We start from the raw sequence: 19,204 nt of genomic DNA, 5'->3' as shown, positions 1-19,204 counted from the left end.
AAGCTCTCTGGGGTCAGAGGTCAGCCTGGCCCAGTTTCTGAAGCACAGAGCGGCGTGGTGCGGGATAGTGGTCGGTGACCTGCCGTTGTCCTGGAGGGTCAGATTGGCAGCCAGTCACCTGGGAGATGGCCCGGGAAGGTGGGTGTGGACCCAGGACTGCAGACATAAATGCTTGTGTCCACACCAATTCCCCTCCATTGTCCCTAATGCTCTGTATCTTGTTGTGCGTAGCAATCTGGGCTTGGGGGTGATCGTCGTAGACGCGGGGGTAATACCAGCAGTCGTAGTAATGACAATGACAATTAGACTCCCCTATAGAGCGTGTTACATTCTAGGCACTATTCTGAATACTGGGCGTGAACTCATTTTGTCCCCATGGCACCGTTATGAATTAGGTACTGGTATTTTCCCAGTTTGGCAGATCAGGGAACTGAGGCACAGGCAGGCCCCGGCAGGGAGGGTCCCGGAGGTGAGCACTGCACCGTAGAGGCTCTGAGGGGACCGGACCCCAGGGAGCGTGCCGCAGTACCAGGAGGGCTAAGCGATGCGCTTCCCCCGGAGAAGAGCGGGGAGAGGTGGCAGATACGGGGTGGGGGAAAGGGCACAGCCAGCTGCCACGGAGGCCGCCCAACAAGGGTGTGGGTGTCAAAACAGAGGGACCTGGCCCACGCACAGTCAAGGCAGCATCGGAAGCAAGCAGCGGCCCCTTCAGAAAGTTGAGATTCTCGCTAACGAGTTGGGGGCGGGGTCACGGGGTGTGGGTAATATATCAAGTGTATAAAACAGAATGAAAAATCTGGGGCGCCTGGGGGGCTCAGTCGATTAAGCGTCTTGACTCTTGATTTCGGCGCAGGTCATGATCTCACGGTCCGTGAGTTCGAGCCCCACATCGGGCTCTGCACTGACAGCACGGAGCCTGCTTGGGATTCTCTGCCTCCCTTTCTCTCTGCCCCATGAGTGTGCTCTCTCTCTCTCTCTCTCGCTCTCACTCGCTCGCTCTGTCTCTCTCAAAAGTAAATAAACCTCAAAAAATAACAATACGTAAAAATCACCCATAGAGTCACCCCTGAAAGGTAACGACTGCACATTTTGATATATATACACGTTTGTGTGGACATGTGCATAAAATGTGTCTCCCCTCGATTTCATATTATAAAAAGTTTTCAAACATATTGCACAGTTGAGAGAATTATGGACGAACGATGCTTTTTCATGTGGTTTTACACGCTGAGCCTGTTTCTCACTGAAATTTGTTATGAACATGGTTTTTAGCGGCTGTGGAATACTTTATTGGGGAGCTCTCCCACATATGGTCGTAGCAAAGGGAAGAAAACTTCCCAAGCTCCTCTCCCCACTACTCTTACCCACCCTGGGACCCCTGTGCCCCTGCGCTCTCCCCTCTCTGTTGTAACCAGGAAAGAACTTCCCAGAATAACGGTTGACCTGAGCAGGTGTGCAATACATATTTATAGACTAAATGAATTTAACCAATGCCTGTTTTGGCAACATTCACCGTCCCCGGTTCTGTCCATCATCTACGTAAACGTGGAAAGAAACGTACTGATTTGCATTTTTACACTGTTTCATAAGAATGATCTTTCAGGGGCCCCTGGGTGTTTCAGTAAGTGGAGCATTAAACTCTAGACTTTGGCTCAGGTCGTGAGATTAAGACCTACGCTGGGTCTTATCTCTTAAGATTCTCTCTCTCCCTCTGTACCCCCCTTTCTCTCTCTCTCTCTCTCTGTCTCCAAAAAAAATTATCTTTAAGAAGGGTTAACTATTAAATCAAGGGTTAGGAGCACTTTACAGACTTCTTGCTGTGTTTGGCAAACCGTTTGTAGAATGCCTTTGGGAGAGTGCTACTGTCCTCTATCTTTGCAGGATTTAGTTTTATCAGCGTGGAAGCACTCATCAACTCAGCTAGCCGTATTATTCAAGATGTCATGTGAACTTAGCTGCAAAGAGCAATGCATTGAGTTGGGAGTAAGTGTAGATACTCAGCCGGATTTTGAAAAGTGGTTCTCCTGAGTGATTTCTCTCCTCTCCATTGCAAACCTGCTTCAGAAAGAGATGCTACCTCTCTCCTCGGTGGATTCTCGGTCTGGGCTCACATGAACTTGCCTGAGTGGGACCCAGGGATTCCGACCTAGAATTCCTTGTAACCAATCTAATCTCTTCGCCCGCAGCCTCTGCTTTACTGGGTCCAGGACGAGGGTCATTCCAGCTCAGCAGTGAGTGAATACTCTTGACCATAAAACTCTCTGCCAACGAAAGACATTGTAAATATAGAGCAACGCAGTCTGGTGGTCATGGCTAAGGTGAGTAGGAATGCTGATATGATTCTGAGCAACATTCTCAGTGCCTCAGTGTACAAATGAACGGGATATTGAATCCCTGAAGATCAGAAGCCTTCTTAAATGCAATGATCTATTCTCAATCACCTAGCAGTGGGAGGCCAGGTATTAGACAACTGAACTCTAAATATGATTTCACACACTCACGTCACTGCTCAGGTGTGATACCTCTCTCTTTACCAAACTTTTTTGTTTTTTTTTTTTTAAATCTTTCCTCCAAAGCTCTCAAACCACACAATTCAGCTACTAACCGAGGCTCACCTTTTTGGATTTCCCCTGCTGTACTGTGGTCGAGGTGCTAATTAGCAGGGAGAGGGCCAAATGGCAGGCGGCCAGAAGGAAAAGAGACGTCAAAAGACCCGCACAAACCACAAATGGGACAGCCTGTGCCCTTGTAAAGTTGAGACACGCCTCTTAGGAGCGAAGCATAAAATTCCCCCCGCCGCCCCCCGCCGCTTCCGAACACGGTCAGGTTCGGCAGCGGGCTCCAGCCTCCTCACCTGGTAATTGGGGATTGGAATAACACCTCTCCTCCGGCTTGCCAAGAGGAGTAAATAAAATCAGATAAGGGGCAGCAGGCTAGGAAGCAATCCCCTGTTGAGCACCCCCGTCGTGCCAGACCGTTGGCAACCAACCTTTTCCATTTAATTCTCCCACCGGCTCCGTAAGGCTTGATGGATGGGCCAACCATGGCGGGGACACCTGCTGAATGTCACATACGAAGTGGCCTGACCTCACTGCAAAGCCTTTGCTCTTGCCGCTGAGCCGTGGTGAGGTGCGTGGCATTTTGTGGACACTCGGTCATGTCTGTTATTATTGGAGAGGACGGGAAAACGATGATCCCCTTGTTATGAATGCAAACAACAGATATTTAAAGCTGTTCGGAGCCTTTGTGCTCCGGGTTTCAACATGGGATTTACCTGTCCTATTTTAACCAATTCGCATGAGCACTTGTTGTATAACCAGCACATGCTGTTCCTGCATATAACTTCGGTTACATAAATCTAAAGCCTGCTGACTGCTGGTGATCTTTAAAATGTAATGAGCTGAAGGATTCGTTTTGAGCCTTGGGGCAGGATGGCTTTAACCATTCCCCGAGCTCAGCTTTTAGGAGGATAAGTTTGCTGCATCTTTGCCATAATCCAACTGAAGCCTGGATTCCAAGCAACAGTGGATGAGATTTAAGTCTCTAAGAACGATATAAACTTAAATAAAACAAGGCTTAAGCGTAAAGTCCCTGCAAAGTCCCTGTGTCCACATTCCATCAGGATGACGTAATAGAAGTTTGGAAGCAGGCAGCCTCTCCCTTCGGGTCCCCTGACCGCTCCGCAAGACGGAAGTCAACGGGGTGGTGATCCGTGACTCTCAGAAGCCACAGATCACGGTGGGCTTTCTGAAGCCGGACGTACTTGGCTGTTGGCGGGTTTCTCAACTATAAAGAAGATCTCTGTTAAAAAGAAAAAAGTGGGGGCGCCTGGGTGGCGCAGTCGGTTAAGCGTCCGACTTCAGCCAGGTCACGATCTCGCGGTCTGTGAGTTCGAGCCCCGCGTCGGGCTCTGGGCTGATGGCTCAGAGCCTGGAGCCTGTTTCCGATTCTGTGTCTCCCTCTCTCTCTGCCCCTCGCCCGTTCATGCTCTGTCTCTCTCTGTCCCAAAAAAATAAACGTTGAAAAAAAACAAAAATTTAAAAAAAAAAAAAAAAAAGAAAAGAAAAAAGTGAACTAGGAAAAGTTTTGGGTAATTGAAATCAAATTTTGTGTCAAAAGAGGAGCGAAGTAGGAGTTAGCTTTCTTCTCATTGGAGAAAAATCTCTCTGTGGATAAAAACATCCTAACATTTAGTCTCGTCTATTTTGCTGGTGAGTTGAAATCAGAGCAGTGAGATCCAAGGAAGGGAAAGGATTTGGGAGCTTTCTCCCCCCGCCCCCCATCTCCCATGGGATTCTTTCTCCTCCATTGGAGCCAAAACACAGCAGATCGTGGCCATGTGGCCCCCAAGCTGAGGACAGATGTCACCTCAGCCTCCTGTTGTTCATTCATATGAAGAGATGCAGGGTGCGACCTACACTGGGTCACTCAGCCCCTCCGTGTCTCACATCTTTCATCTGCAGAATGGGATAATAAAAGTATCTACCTCAATGGGTTGCGTGCAGATCAAACGGGTTTTAAACATTAATTCAATGTGTTAGTTTAAATTAAATGGGGAAATCTCTCAGAACGGACCCAGGCACATTGTAGGAGCGAAGGGTTTGCGATTCTTCTGTCGTGAAGATGAGAGCGTGGTCCTGGGTATGTGTGAAGTCTTTGAAATCCACCTGACCTGCCTCCAAAACCCAGTTCTACCATATCCCTGACCTTGGTTGGCCAAGTCGCATGAAGTCTCTGAGTCCCTTTCTTTCTCAAATTTAAAAATGGAGGTGTCAATTCCTAACACTAGTAGCATTTTGAGGAAGAGGAAAGGATTGCATTTGATGATACGTGATGAGCCTGGTATCTGGTCCATGGCTAATTCTCTTAGGAAGTATTTGTGGAAGAAAGTACCCCTGTGGCTGTAAGCACATATTCCCACACACATCCAAATACAATCATGTTGGACTACTTTCCTTTTTTCGTTTTTAACTTTTGGATACTTTGTAGAGAACCCAACTTAAAATCCCCAACCAGGGGAAAACCTAGGTTTCCTTTTTTGGCAAATGACCTCAGAAAAGAAGTGTATTAAGTCAGCTCAGGCTGCTATAAAAAACACCAGAGACCGAGGGGGCTTAAACAACAGACATTTATTTCCTCAGCTCTGGAGACTGGAAGTGCAAGGTCAAGGTGTGTCTGGGCTGGTTTCTGCTGACGCGTCCCTTCCCGGCTGGCAGACGGCCGTCTTCTCCTGTGTCCTCACACAGTCTTTTCTCACTGGTGAGCCTCTCTAGTGTCTTCCTCTTCTCAAATGGACACCAGTGTCATTGGATTAGGGCCACATCCTTATAACCTCATTTAACCTTAATTACCTAAGTTAAGGTCCTATCCCCAAATATAGTTCCCCTGGAGGTTAGGGCTGCAACTTGTGAATTTTGGGGGGACACGGTTCAGTCCATAATAGGAAGCTTTTATATCACTTTTTCTTTCCTCATTCATGCTGACTCACTCATTCAGAGAAACATCGTGTTGTATTTAGCCGTTTGGAAGCCAAGGAGATCGGCCTTGGAAATCCCATCAACCTTTTGGTTGAGGATCTCTGTCTTTGGCCCTGGGAGGAAATACGTTTCTGTTGTCCAAGCCACTTGGTCTGTGGTCCTCTCTTGTGGCAGCCCTCGCAAATGAATCCACGCCCTTACTGAACTAATACGTACTTTTAAAAATTAAGCACCTACGACGTTCCAATATTTCTTACGATTCTGAATGTGTAGGTCCTGCTTCAGATTTGGCAAATTGGAATTTGAACCCCAAAGACCTGCCCTGCCTGTTCTTCCACGTCTAACCTCTGATCGTCGCGAGTCTCAAAAATCAGCCATCAGATACTTCTGCCTTTTAGTGGCCCGCAGGGCACCCCATCGGATCTTCTCCCTAATTTCTCTAGTTAGCAACTAGAGAAATAGACTCTAGCAACTAGAGTCTGGAATCGGATCCAGTAGTAAAAAGAGGAGGCTGTGTTTGAGCTAGGGTGAGCCTCCCCTGGGACCTACGACCTGTTTTGCCAGAGACATTCCAGACTTTCTCTTGTTCTGAAACATGCAACTTTTTTGTTGAACTTATGGAACTGGTTTACTCCTGAAAATGTCCTATAATAATTGGTCCCATGGGGCGCCTGGGTGGCGCAGTCGGTTAAGCGTCCGACTTCAGCCAGGTCACGATCTCGCGGTCCGGGAGTTCGAGCCCCGCGTCAGGCTCTGGGCTGATGGCTCAGAGCCTGGAGCCTGTTTCCGATTCTGTGTCTCCCTCTCTCTCTGCCCCTCCCCCGTTCATGCTCTGTCTCTCTCTGTCTTAAAAATAAATAAATGTTGGAAAAAAAAATTAAAAAAAAAAATAATTGGTCCCATTGGCATTGGGAAAGCTTATTGGATGCAACAGAACTGACTCTTCCACCAAAAACTAAACGTGCACTGGGTTCACTTTTGCTTGAGGAATGAATATCTCACCCAGCTTAGACTTGTGTGAATCAGCCTTTTCTTGTATGGGTTTCTGTGGTTGAGCTCCTGGTGAATGTTTAGCTCATCTCCTTCCAGACCCTCCCTGACACCTCCGGGTTTACCATACCCTTGGCTTGGATGTCAGGCGAGTCACTAGGTTTTTCTTACTCTGTGTAGGTCGCTGGGCTGGGTGAGGTTCAGGCGAGCTCATGACCATGAAAGCATTTTGAAATCTGAGATGTGGTACCGATTATTACTATGATACTATCTGGAAGGGTACAGTTTGTTATTTTCCCTAAGAAGCCTTTCTTCACTTCTATCATTATCTATAAATATCTCCTACTTACACTGTAGCTTCTGACCGTGTCTTTATAACTAACTGTTAGATCAAAAAAGACTCCTGAGGCTGGATCTTATTTAATTATCCTTGATTTCCAGCAAGGCGGGCCTAGGCTAGGGGATAGAGATGCTTCTTAACAATTTTTTTATTTCTGATACAGGGACTTCCAGGCCATGGTGGTGGATGGAGTGCAGGACTTCCGTCTCTCGAGGACCAACCCGAAGAACAAAATTGCAAAAGCCGAGAAAGAGTCCCAGCGGCAAAGTAATCAAGCATGAGAAGTTGCAAAATGTGATGTTGTATCCCGTCAGGGGCAGGAGTAAGGTGGGATACAAAGTTCTTGGCACATCTAGGTATTGCTATGCCCCATGCCCTCATGTTATACACAAAGACAGGAATTTAGAAGACTATGTGCTTTCCCCATCAGTGCCGCTAAACTTAGAGAAAGCGTGAGAAGGTCTTGAATAAGATAAATCCCACCCCACGGGAGATGCTGGAGGCTTGTCTCCTCCGGGGGCTCTGAGCCAGAGACAGAGGGGTTTTCTGGGAGAAATCCTGTGGCGTGCTCAGACGGGGCAGCCGAATGCTTAGTTAGCACCTGCGTGTTATGGGAATCCCAAGCTGGAAACAAAAAAAAAAATGACCCAGAACTGGGGGGTCTGTCTTTTAAAACTTTTGGGGAGAACACATCAGAAGCAGGTGGAAAACTGCTCTGTGGGGCCTCTTCCACCCAGTGTTCGAAGTCAGCTCATTTGGAATTTGTTGAGTCTTGGTTTACGGCTTAGTAGATGGTAAGTTCTTGCGACCATCCTCCCTATGGAAGAGAACAAAGTGTATTTTGCATTGTCTTCTCCTACTTTTACTCAGTTGGGCGCTTTCCGCGTCTAGCTACTACCTGTCCTGGTTTCTACTTTCTCCCAACTTCAGAGGTTCACACTTGTGAATGTGTGCGTGTGGGACTGAAGGGAAGTTTCTGTCTGTTCCCTATTAGGACTCTCCTCCGTGACTCATTACCTTCAGCCGAAAAGTTCTTCTAAGCAGATTGAAGCGATTGTCAGAGAAAGTACAGTTTGAGGTTATTTTGAGCGTTTGGGTGTCTCCACGTCCAGTCGAAGGCCTCTGAAACCTGCCAGCAGTCCGTCCCACTTCCTCTGCATTAGATCTATTTTTATTTATTTATTTTTATTTAAAAAAATTTTTTTTAACATTTATTTATTTTTGAGACAGAGAGAGAGCATGAACAGGGGAGGGTCAGAGAGGGGGAGACACAGAATCTGAAACAGGCTCCAGGTTCTGAGCTGTCAGCACAGAGCCCGACGCGGGGCTCGAACTCATGGACCGCGAGATCATGACCTGAGCCGAAGTCGGACGCTCAACCGACTGAGCCACCCAGGCGCCCCTAGATCTATTTTTATTGTGATTCTTGCTCTTATCACCGGAAGACTGGACAACTCTCTGGTGAAGGAGGATTCTGGAAGATGAGAACTGTTTGTTCTCAGATTTCCCCCCTTGTTTTAGGGCCAAGTGCAACTCACCCAGCCTGTTTGTGATTGCCAGGGGCCTCCCCGGGGCCATCGGAATCTCAGGGTCAAAGACCGCCCCCGCTCCCCCACCCCCCATGCCAAGGATGCTGCCGCTTGGGGTTCAGAGTCCAGGCTGCTGGCTCAATCATCTCTCCTCACGCAGGAGTTCTTGTTTAGGGTCCACGTTCAGTGTCTCTGGAATTGGTTTCAATAGGGGATTTCTTCTCTGTCTAGATTACATGTCCCTCGAGGGTATGATCTTGAACTTCTGTTATGGCGAGGAGTCAACTGACATCCCCTGGATGTTTCTTTTGCTTTAGACATGTTCAGTAGCTCCCCAAGTCCTCAGGACAGTGAGCGGAAATGATCACAGAGGGATGAAGAAACTTGCCCGTGGTCACACGATTGTTAGAGGAAGCACTGGAACCCGAACCCCCCGGCTTGCATTCTTTTCACCTTATTGTCTGTTCTGCAGGCTGCCATTGAGGTTGACCGTCTCCACAAGTGTTCACCGGATGGTCCATGACGACGATGGTCACAGGGTAGAAAGGACGGAATTCTATGAATTTCTTGGCAAGTGAGGATGAATAGCTTCGCTCACCAAATCTCAGGATGTGTCACGGGGGACAAGCCCTTGGGTGCAGAGGACCGGAGAAAGGGGTGTCCTCTCTGCCAGGTAGAAATCTTCAAGAAGGAGGTCTCAGAAGGAATTTGGGAGATAAGGTGGCTCTGCAGGCCAGATCTCAGAGCTTCAAAGTCAAAGATGCGTTACTTACAGGATAAAGTCCCTGTCAGTTAGTGTGACACATCCTGCTCACAATCGGACCGTTGTCTGTGGGTCCGGCCGCCGTTTCCATGACCCCCACCCTGCCCCACACGGGCAGCCTGCTATTGACCGCTGCCCATGCTTCCCCTGCCTAGAATGTTCCTGTTCCCTCTACATCTCTCCGCACTTTGAATGAGGTCTACTCTTCCTTTAAGTCTGAACTCTGCTGTCTCATCAAAAGCCTTTTCTGGGCACAGTCCTGATAGAAGCTTTTCAAGGGTACAGATGACACTCCGTTTCTTTGCCCTCGGGACTTAGCACTATGGATAATGCACAGGAGACCCTTCACTGAGTGTTTCTTGTGAGGATGAATGGATACATTCCTGGCACAGCAGGGAGAGGCCCTGTGGGGCTGAGATATCCTGCTGATCAGGAGACCTGAGCTCAGTCCTCACTCAGCCCCCTATAGGCTTTGTGCCCTCAGGCAAATGACTTACCTCCAATACTGAGATTTCCCCTCTATGAAATGATGTTAAAGCCTTGCTCACCAGGTTTATGAGATGAAAAAATAAGACAAGAAATGCACACTTTATACTGTGATGCAAGATTGGCTATGGGTTAAAAATCCCATCCACCCACACGAAATTAGAGACTGATAAATTACACTGCATTCAAATTAAGAGGTTCTGATCCCCAAAGGACACCATCAAGGAAGTGAAAAGACAAGCTACAAACTAGGGGGTCTTAAACGTGACGTCAGTAACTGCCCACCTCTAGGAGTAAGAACCCCTGGAGCCAATATAAAAAAATCTCCCCAGGGGCGCCTGGGTGGCGCAGTCGGTTAAGCGTCCGACTTCAGCCAGGTCACGATCTCGCGGTCCGTGAGTTCGAGCCCCGCATCAGGCTCTGGGCTGATGGCTCAGAGCCTGGAGCCTGTTTCCGATTCTGTGTCTCCCTCTCTCTCTGCCCCTCCCCCGTTCATGCTCTGTCTCTCTCTGTCCCAAAAATAAATAAAAAACGTTGAAAAAAAATTAAAAAAAAATCTCCCCAGTAAATACGGACAAACGCACAAGCAGGCCTTTTGCAGAAGAGGAGACACATCGGATGAATAAATGTATGGAAAGGGAGATTGAGAGCACAGTGAGATGCCTTTTGGGATCCATTTGACTGGCAAAATTGACATTTCCATGTTTTGCAAGGAATTTGGGTCAGTGGTGTTCCTGCTACTTTGCAGTGGAAACGCAGTCATTTTGAAAAGCAACTCATGATTGAACAAATCGGGAGACTATAGATGCTGGCGAGGATGTGGAGACACGGGAACCCTCTTGCACTGTTGGTGGGAATGCAAACTGCTGCAGCCGCTCTGGAAAACAGCGTGGAGGTTCCTCAAAAATTCAAAATAGATCTACGCTATGACCCAGCAACAGCACTGCTAGGGATTTACCCAAGGATCCAGGAGTGCCGATGCATGGGGGCACTCGTACCCCAATGTTTATAGCGGCACTTTCAACAATAGCCAAATTATGGAAAAAGCCTAAATGTCCATCAACTGACGAATGGATACAGAAGATGTGGTTTATATACACAATGGAATACCACGTGGCAATGAGAAAGAATGAAATCTGGCCCTTTGTAGCAACGTGGATGGAGCTGGAGAGTGTTATGCTAAGTGAAATAAGTCCTACAGAGAAAGACAACCTCTGGTGGGGGAGGGGAGACAGACGCTGGTATATGGGAGAAGCACAAGATAAATGTTAATTAGAAGTGTCTAGTTCTGGGCTTGGATGGTAGGGTCAGGGAGTTCTTTCTGCTTTTTTTTTTTTAATTTAATTTTATTTTTTTCAAATTTTTATTGAACTTCTATTTAGCTACCATAATATTGGTTTCAGGAGTACAATTTAGGGATTCGTCACTTACATATCACACCTAGTGCTCATTTTATTTATTTTTAAAAATATTTACTTATTTATTTTGAGAGAGAGAGAGAGAGAGAGCACGAGCACAGGCAGGGGAAGATCCGAAAGAGAGGGAGAGAGATTGAATCCCAAGCCGGCTCCGTGCTGTCAGCGCAGAACCGGACGTGGGGCTCGAACTCAGGAACGGTGAGATCGTGACCTGAGCCGCCATCAAGAGTCAGATGCCTGACCGACCCAGGGGCCCCTCCAGGGCTCATTTTAAACAAATAAGCCCAGACAACGCAAGGTCATGCAAAGCTCCATGATGACGGGTCGGTGTGCCATCGCCGACTCAATTCAGTTCAGCTCAGTGTACCTTTTCCTCAAATACCTTCGTTACGTTTTCTACTGTGTGTGCACGTGGGTCCATGTTCCAAGTGTTTGGGTGGCAGGAAGGGGAGTAAGAAAGGTGGAGTGACTCTGGGTCAGTTTGTAATTGCCCACAAACGTAGAATGATCACTGTAGACAACGCATGATCGCGGGAAGAGTCACTGCCCTTCCGTGCCTCAGTTTCCCTGTCTCTGAAGAGAAGAATGGACCCAATCGCCGAGTTTCTGCGGCCCCTCCCTCCATCCCTCCTCACTGTGCTCACCTTTTCCTCGGCCTTCTCCTCGCTCCGGGGTGTCCTCCCCAGTCGCTCTCTCGGGGAGCCTGGGGACGACCAGCGGAGGGCCACGTGCCGAAATCTGGCCGCACATCCCCGCTGGCATCTAGCTTCCTGCTCCGTCCGTCCAATCACGTTCGTTAGTCACACAATTTAGTGCCCTGTAAACACGGCCACTGCTTCATTTCCCCCGCAAGCGTCCTTGGCATCGGTGGCCGGGGAAGATTTGTTTCCAGTCATGAACCAAATATGAAGGTCACATGATTTCGTGATTTTTTTCCCTTTCCAAAGAAATATGGGAGGCTTACGCAGGCCAACCTTCCAATTAATCCTGGGAACAGCTGCCTTCGAGGTGGGTGAGCCTGAATATTATTCACTCTCGCGGTCATTTATCAAAGAAAAGAAACTGTCTGCCGGCCTCCGATCGCTTTGATTCGCTTGAGTCTAGATCCAGGTCGTCACCTGGAACTGCGTGGGCTCTCGAGGAGCCAGGACGGTGAACCTTCCGTGCCCGTGGTGCGGACTGCCCTGCGTACTCACACGCGCTGCCTGAGTCGGCATCCACCTGCTGGTAACAGGGCTTTGGGACACCCAGGAACCCCCCAGTGGCCCTGCAGGTGCCTGTTTACGCCCGGTGGCTCTTACATCGCTTGCCTCCTTAGCTCCGGTGAGCAGGGGCTCTGTCCGTCGTAAGTGCCACTGGACGGACGGTGGGCCACCTCCCATAAGAAGAGCACAGGAGGAAAGCGTCAGAGAGAACCTGTCGCATCAAAAACAAAACCAGCAGGGGCCCCTGGGTGGCTCAGTCGGTTGAGCGTCCGACTTCGGCTCAGGTCATGGTCTGGCGGTTTGTTGAGTTCAGGCCCCAGGCCAGTCTCTCTGCTGTCAGCATGGAGCCCCCTTCGGATCTTCCGTCCCCCTTTCTCTCTGCCACTCCCCCGCCCGCACGCTCTCAAAAATAAATAAACGTTTAAAAACAAAGCAAAACAAAACAAAACAGTATGTCTATTGCAAACAGCTGTATTCAGGATCCTAGGAGGATTTCACTTGCCCCTAAATCTATATAGGCAAGGAGATCTCTTTTAGTGCAGGTTCCCCCAAATTCCGCTTCGTCCTGTCTGATGGACGGATTCCCCGTGATCAGAATGGACCGAAAAACAGAAGTCCTCCATGGTCGCAGGAGATAAATCCATTAGGAATGGGGTGGTGAATTATGTTCTAGAACGGCAGGGACCGGGGAAATTAGGTGGTAACATATTGAGGGAGCACAAAATGAAGCAGAGAGAGAGAGAGAGAGCGAGCGAGCGAGCCTGGAAGTGCTGAGCGGATCCTGAACAATGGTCAGGGCTCCAGGTAAGAGGGCAGCGCTCTTACATGGATGTGATTAACTTTTTGTGGGTGGGGCCATCTCATAGAATCTCTCTCTCTGGAAGGTGACTTAGGAATTTTTGTCCCGTTCCCAGGCAGGGAAATGGAGAAACGTCTTCTGTGCTTGGAGGGGATACATCCAGGGTCACATTCCTCAGGGCGTGTGTCATTGGCTTCTGACCTAAGCAGACTGCTCGGTCCTTGACCCTCTTCCTGGGGTATTCAGCCCGTGCCCTCAACTGTCACACACTTGCTTGGGTCCTCACGTCTGCGGTCTCATCCCTGATCTCACTCCTGGGGGTTTGACTCACACATCCAACTCTCTCCTAGCTCTTACCCGCCTCGGATTTCATGTCTGAACTTAATCCACTTGCCCCAAAACCTGCTCTGATTTCGGGACTATCACCAATTCCCCTCACTGAGGCTGGAATTCTGATGTCATCGTGTATTAGCCCAGGCCTTCAGAATCTACAGAACAGGATGTGTACGTATAGAAAGAGATTTATTACGAGCAATCCACTCATGCAACTATGGGAGCTGAGAAGTTTCAAGATCTTCAGGTTTGATCAGCAGGCTCGAGCCCCAGGAAAAGCCAGTGTTTCGGTTTGAACCCAAAGGCAGGAAAAGGCCCAAACTCCAATTCGAAGGTGGGTCAGGCTGCAAAAATCCTCTCTAATGCAGGACTGTCAGCCTTTATGGTCTACTCAGACCTTCAACTGATTGTGTAAGGCCCACCCAGACTAGGGAGGACAATGTCCCTTACTCAGTCCACACACAAACAGTTAATCACATCCCAAACACCCTCACAGAACCACCCAGAATTGTGTTCGACCATATATCTGCGCACCTGGTGGCCCAGCCAGGGGCCACATAATAGGCTAACTTGTCATTTCGCTGCACAGGTGCTCAGTTTCAACTCAGCAGGCAAGTCATCTTCTCTCAGACGCTCCCATCCCTCCGCTCCGTGGCGTGGCCATATTCTCGAGAGCGCTCGTGGCTCATTCTGCGCCTTCAAGGGCTGATAAGCAACCTGCTGGACCTCTCTGCTCCCAGAGTCAAACAGGCCACTCACACATCTTTGCATTTTGACCCAGTGGTCTCTTGGCTGTGTCCCCAGCGTGCTCTCTTGCAAATGTGTGCACATGCCTCATTCTAGAAGATATGACTACGATGTGGGACCCTGTGTCTCTGTGCGGCTTGATGCATCTCCCAGCCAAGAATGGGCATGAGAAGCCGGGAAGACCCGAGTTTGAATCCTGACTATATTAATTTCTAGCTGCGTGATCTGGATGGAGCTACTTAATTTCTCTGAACAGCAGATTCCTTGATCTGGACAGCGGTGCTAAAACCCTTTCTTCCAGCGCGGGGGACTGTTAAAGAAAATGCCCAAACGGTGTCTGGGTCCTAGTACACGTCAAAAACTTTTGTCTGATCCAAGAAGTGGACTTATAACCTCTCTCTCCTAACATTTCATGAAGTCATCACATGCTGGATGTGCAGTCCTCAGGTATGATTTTCTCCCCATTTTAGTGGGGCTTTTCCCCAACGCACTGTATTTTCTACATAATTTTTGGAAGCATTCGAATATATGTTCAGTGTTAGTAATCTCTTTCTCTCTCCCCTTTCTCTTATGGCTGATGACCTAGCCCGAGTCTTCCCTTGGGAGTAAGGACCAGTGCTAAAGTTCTAAGCTACAGAAGTCTGCAATCTGCAGTCGCCAGGCACGACCTAGCGCCGTTCTACTGTTGGCGTGACCCCCGTAAGACCAGAGGATGCTGCGCTCTGGGCCTCGAAGGCACCAACGTGAATCCCCACCCTGATTCTTCCCAGGAGAAGCAAAGCGTTGAAAATTATATTCAGCTGCAGGAGTTTTCAGCCTCACATTCGGAAAGAGCAGAAGTTGCTAGAGGCTATTTTCAGAGAACTCCTAATAAGTACAGAACCCAAATACAGACATGGTTGTTAACACCCTGGGAAATGCCAAATCCAAGCTGGATCGCAGCCAGCAGAGAAATGGAAAGTCCTAGATAGCTTATCTCAGAGCCAATCTGTATTACGCGGGAGGCACAAGAGGCAATTGCACGGGAGGACACGAGCTCTCCTTCTAGGCTCTACATCAGCGCCTTGGACCGACGACATCAAGGTGCATCGGGCATTTTCTGAATCTGCGAGTAGGTCCCTTGTCCTGCCCTGTGTTCTATCCTGTGCTTCCAGCCTTCTTCTCCTTCAACCCACCCATTCTTCCTGACCCGTTTCGTTCATTCCTGGGGCTTCAGGAACCTTCTCTCCCTCAACAAATGACTCCTTGTGATAGATCTCCAGGCTTGAGTTTTTAAACAAGTTTATTCTATTTATTTGTTTGTTTGTTTACTTATTTATTTATTTAGAGAGAGAGAGAGAGAGAGGAGAGAGAGAGAGAGCACATGGGGGAGAGGCAGAGAGAGGCAGAGAGAGAATCCCAAGCAGGCTCCACGCTGTCTGCGTAGCCTGACGCGGGGCTCGATCCCACGAACCGGGAGATCACGACGTGAGCTGAAATCAAGAGTTGGATGCTCAACCACCTGAGCCACCCAGGCCCCCCAGCCTTGACTTTTTGTCTGCATGTCAGGCACCTGTTTAAGCCCGCGACAGACACCTAAACTCAGCATGCTTTTCTCTAGCTCTGTTACTCAGCACTGGGACACAGGTTCTTTGACTACAAGCCAAGAGCTTTCTGCTCTCCACAACAACGCCTTGGGTAGTTGACGTGGTGGCTAATTGAAGTTAAAGCACCCATTTAGAATGGTTTTGGGGGAAGGTGACAGAAAGTCTGACTGTGGCAGTGATTAGAATTTGGATTCTGAAGATTTGGGTTCAAACCTCAAGATGCAACCTTCATACCTTTCAGGCAGCATGGCTTCAATAAATCATTTCCATTTGCAAACAGTAGAGCAGGAGAAGACAAAATTAGTATAATTAGGTTAATAGCCTATATACGTATTATCTATATACAGGTTAATTATATGTATATATTGTAATTATGATTATATATGACGTATAACATGTATCTTATATATGGATGTTGTATATTTATACATGTTACACGCAAACATGTATTACATGTATGTATATTATCTGTACATACAACCTAATAATATATAATTAGTGTAAGTAGGATAATAAAAGTTAGTTGTGGTGTTGTGTTTACCTCGTGCTAGGCACTGATCTAAGTGCTTCTATATATTAGCTCATTTAATTCTCAAAACAATTCTGTTAAGGATCATACTATTATGGTTCAAACTTTTAAAAAATGTTTACATAGTTATTGTGAGAAACAGAGCCAGAGAGAGAGAGAGAGAGAGAGCGAGAGGGGGCGGGGGAGGGGCAGAGAGAGAGGGAGCCAGAGAATCCCAAGCAGGTTCCGTGCTGACAGCGCAGAGCCCGATGCGGGGCTCAAACTCACGAATTGTGAGATCATGACCTGCCCCGAAATCAAGAGTTGGACGCTTAACCGACTGAGCCACCCGGGCCCCCCTCAAACTTTTCAGAGTAGGGAAGGGAGTCAGAGTTATGTGGTCCGTTTCCGCTCGTGTTTGCAGGGGGGTCGGCGTGAGGCACTGTGCACAATGCTTCTGCCTGGCGCCCGCCACGGCAGGTTGGTGTCCTTACCCTTTCCCTCCTCCTTCCCCTGCCCACCAAAATGCTGTCACCTTTACTTGACGTCTTCTGTAGCTTAAATATGTGCATTTTTAGTTTTGCAACGTAGACACGTTTGTATTAAATGGCGAATGAATACCGTTCTCCAAATGTCTCCCTACATGTCCGTGTCCCTAAAGCTTCCCACTTAACCCTCCCAGGAAGGTGAGCGCCTCTCTAGGTCGAGACTCACCTGCTAAGGAGGTGATAAATCACAGGCACTGTCAACTTTTAACATGTGGTACTCTCTTTTTTCTGAAACCCTTTTCAGTGGCTGTGAGGGCACAGAGATGACCTTCAGAGGTCAGTGCTTCCAGGATGCATTCCAGGGCTGAAATCCAGGTCCCCCATTGGGATGTGATGGCCTGGATGCATCAGGGGCAGAGGGATGGCCCTGATTTTCAGCTGACCCAGGCTCACTGGCCTGCGGGTACTCTCCAGCCCGGTCCTGGCGCTGCTTAAACGGGCAACGCGTCCACACGGGGCCAACGTGATAGTCTTGGTTTTAAATACAAAATCATGGTGCCAACAGAAGAGGCTACCTAGCCAGTGTAGGTCAATGGTTCTATTGGTTCTGTGAGTTGTATCAACACTCTGGGTATGATCTATTAATAAGGATTTAAAAAGGAAGGGGTACTCATAGAGAAGGAAGCAGAGGTGTAGGCGTGATGGTAGAACTTACATAAGACGTGTTGCACCCCAAAGCGTAGGGACAGACAGAGCAGCAGTCTTGCCTTGGGCCATGGATGAGGGTGTAGCAATGGGTAGCTGGGGTGCCCTGGAAACTGGGGAAGAGTGGCCCACGGGCATCATCATCTTCTGGCTGGTGGTGTAAGAGGGAACAAAAAGGTTGCATCTTGTGTTTTGGAAAGAAGAACAGGAAAATTCCAGTGGGGTAGTGTTTGAGATTCCAACTTCAATGGAATCAATGGGCAGAAACCAAGGGACCGAGATGCAAAAGTATAAAACGACATTTGTATCCTTTCCTTGCTGAATCCAATCTACCCTTGGTGGCTTTGTTTTGATGACCAGGAAAATAAGTGAACAGGAGACTTGAAAGAAGCCGAATGCTCCAAATTTTTCCATAAAAGGAAAACAGATGGGAGATCCAAGTGGTCTGGGGGTCTCAATGAAAATTTAGAAACGCATCAGGCGACCACTAATTTGGGGATAATAAAGTGTTCAAGATTTTTTTCTGCGTGCTTCAGAATGTAATTTCCCCTTTGGCACCTTTGAGAAAAATCCATTCAACATTAATAGGCTTTTCAAAGCTTTTACTCTTCCTCTTTGGGATCAGGGATGTCTCTTGAATTCAAGGTGGCATAGTAGAGTGGTTTCGAGCACAGGTTTTGTAACCATACCTCCAGAGTTCATGTTCTAGCTCCACCACTCATAGCTGCGTGATCTTGGGCAGGCATGGAACTTCTCTGTGCCTTGGTTCTGTCGTTTATGGAATCTGATCGTTGTAGTGTCTACTTAATAGGATTGTCGAGAGGAGGAGACAAGGGGGCTACTGTAAAGCCTGGGACATGGTGCTGGGACACAGCGCGTGCTAGTCAGCGGGGCTGTTGAGTTACCATGTGGCACCTTGTTGGCGTTAACTGCAGTGTGGATTCTAACTCTGTGTGGGAAGTGATTATTTTGGATTTTCGACTCACACCGAGTGATGTTTATAAATTATTACCATAGAATGAAGTCAAGAATGCATCTTCAACATTTCTTTTCTTTTTCTTTTTTTTTAAATTTAAATTCAAGTTAGTTAACATACGGTGTAGTCGTGGCTTCAGGAGTAGAAGCCAGTGATTCGTCTCCCACTTATGACACCCAGTGCTCATCCCAAAAAGTCCCCTCCTTAATGCCCATCAACCATCTAGCCCATTCCCCCCCAACTCCCCGCCAGCAGCCCTCAGTTTGTTCTCTGTATTTAAGAGTCTCTTATGGTTTGCCTCCCGCTCTGTTTTTATCTTAGTTTTCCTTCCCTTTCCCTATGTTCATCTGTTGTGTTTCTCAAATTCCACATAGAAGTGAAATCATATGATATCTGTCTTTCTCTGGCTGACTTTATTTCACTTAGCACAATACCCTCTAGTTCCATCTATGTTGTTGCCAATGGCAGGATTTCATTCTTTCTCATCGCTGAGTAGTATTTCACTGTGTGTCCATACCGCAACTTCTTTATCCATTCGTCAGTCGATGGACGTTGGGCTCTTCCCATAATGTGGCTATTGTCGATAGTGCTGCTATAAACATTGGGATGCACGTGCCCCTTTGAAGCAGCATTTTTGTATCCTTTGGATAAATTCCTAATAGTGCACCTTCAACATTTCTGTTGGCCCTAGGGAGCAAGGAGGTGGGAACTGACCCAATAATGAGCCGTGACGGCCCTCGAAATCCCTCCCCAAAGAGAAAGAGAATCTGGAGAGGATGTTGAGATAGAAAGCAGAAGTTTTTTGTTTTGTTTTGTTTTGCTTTATGCAGGTAATCATGATAATCAAGACCTGG

This window comes from Lynx rufus, unplaced genomic scaffold (assembly GCF_022079265.1).
Source record: "Lynx rufus isolate CCGP_SWC_20201006 ecotype Redwood Valley unplaced genomic scaffold, mLynRuf1.p SCAF_8, whole genome shotgun sequence".
Lineage (NCBI taxonomy): Eukaryota > Metazoa > Chordata > Mammalia > Carnivora > Felidae > Lynx > Lynx rufus.
Note: the sequence above shows the minus strand (reverse complement) of the source record.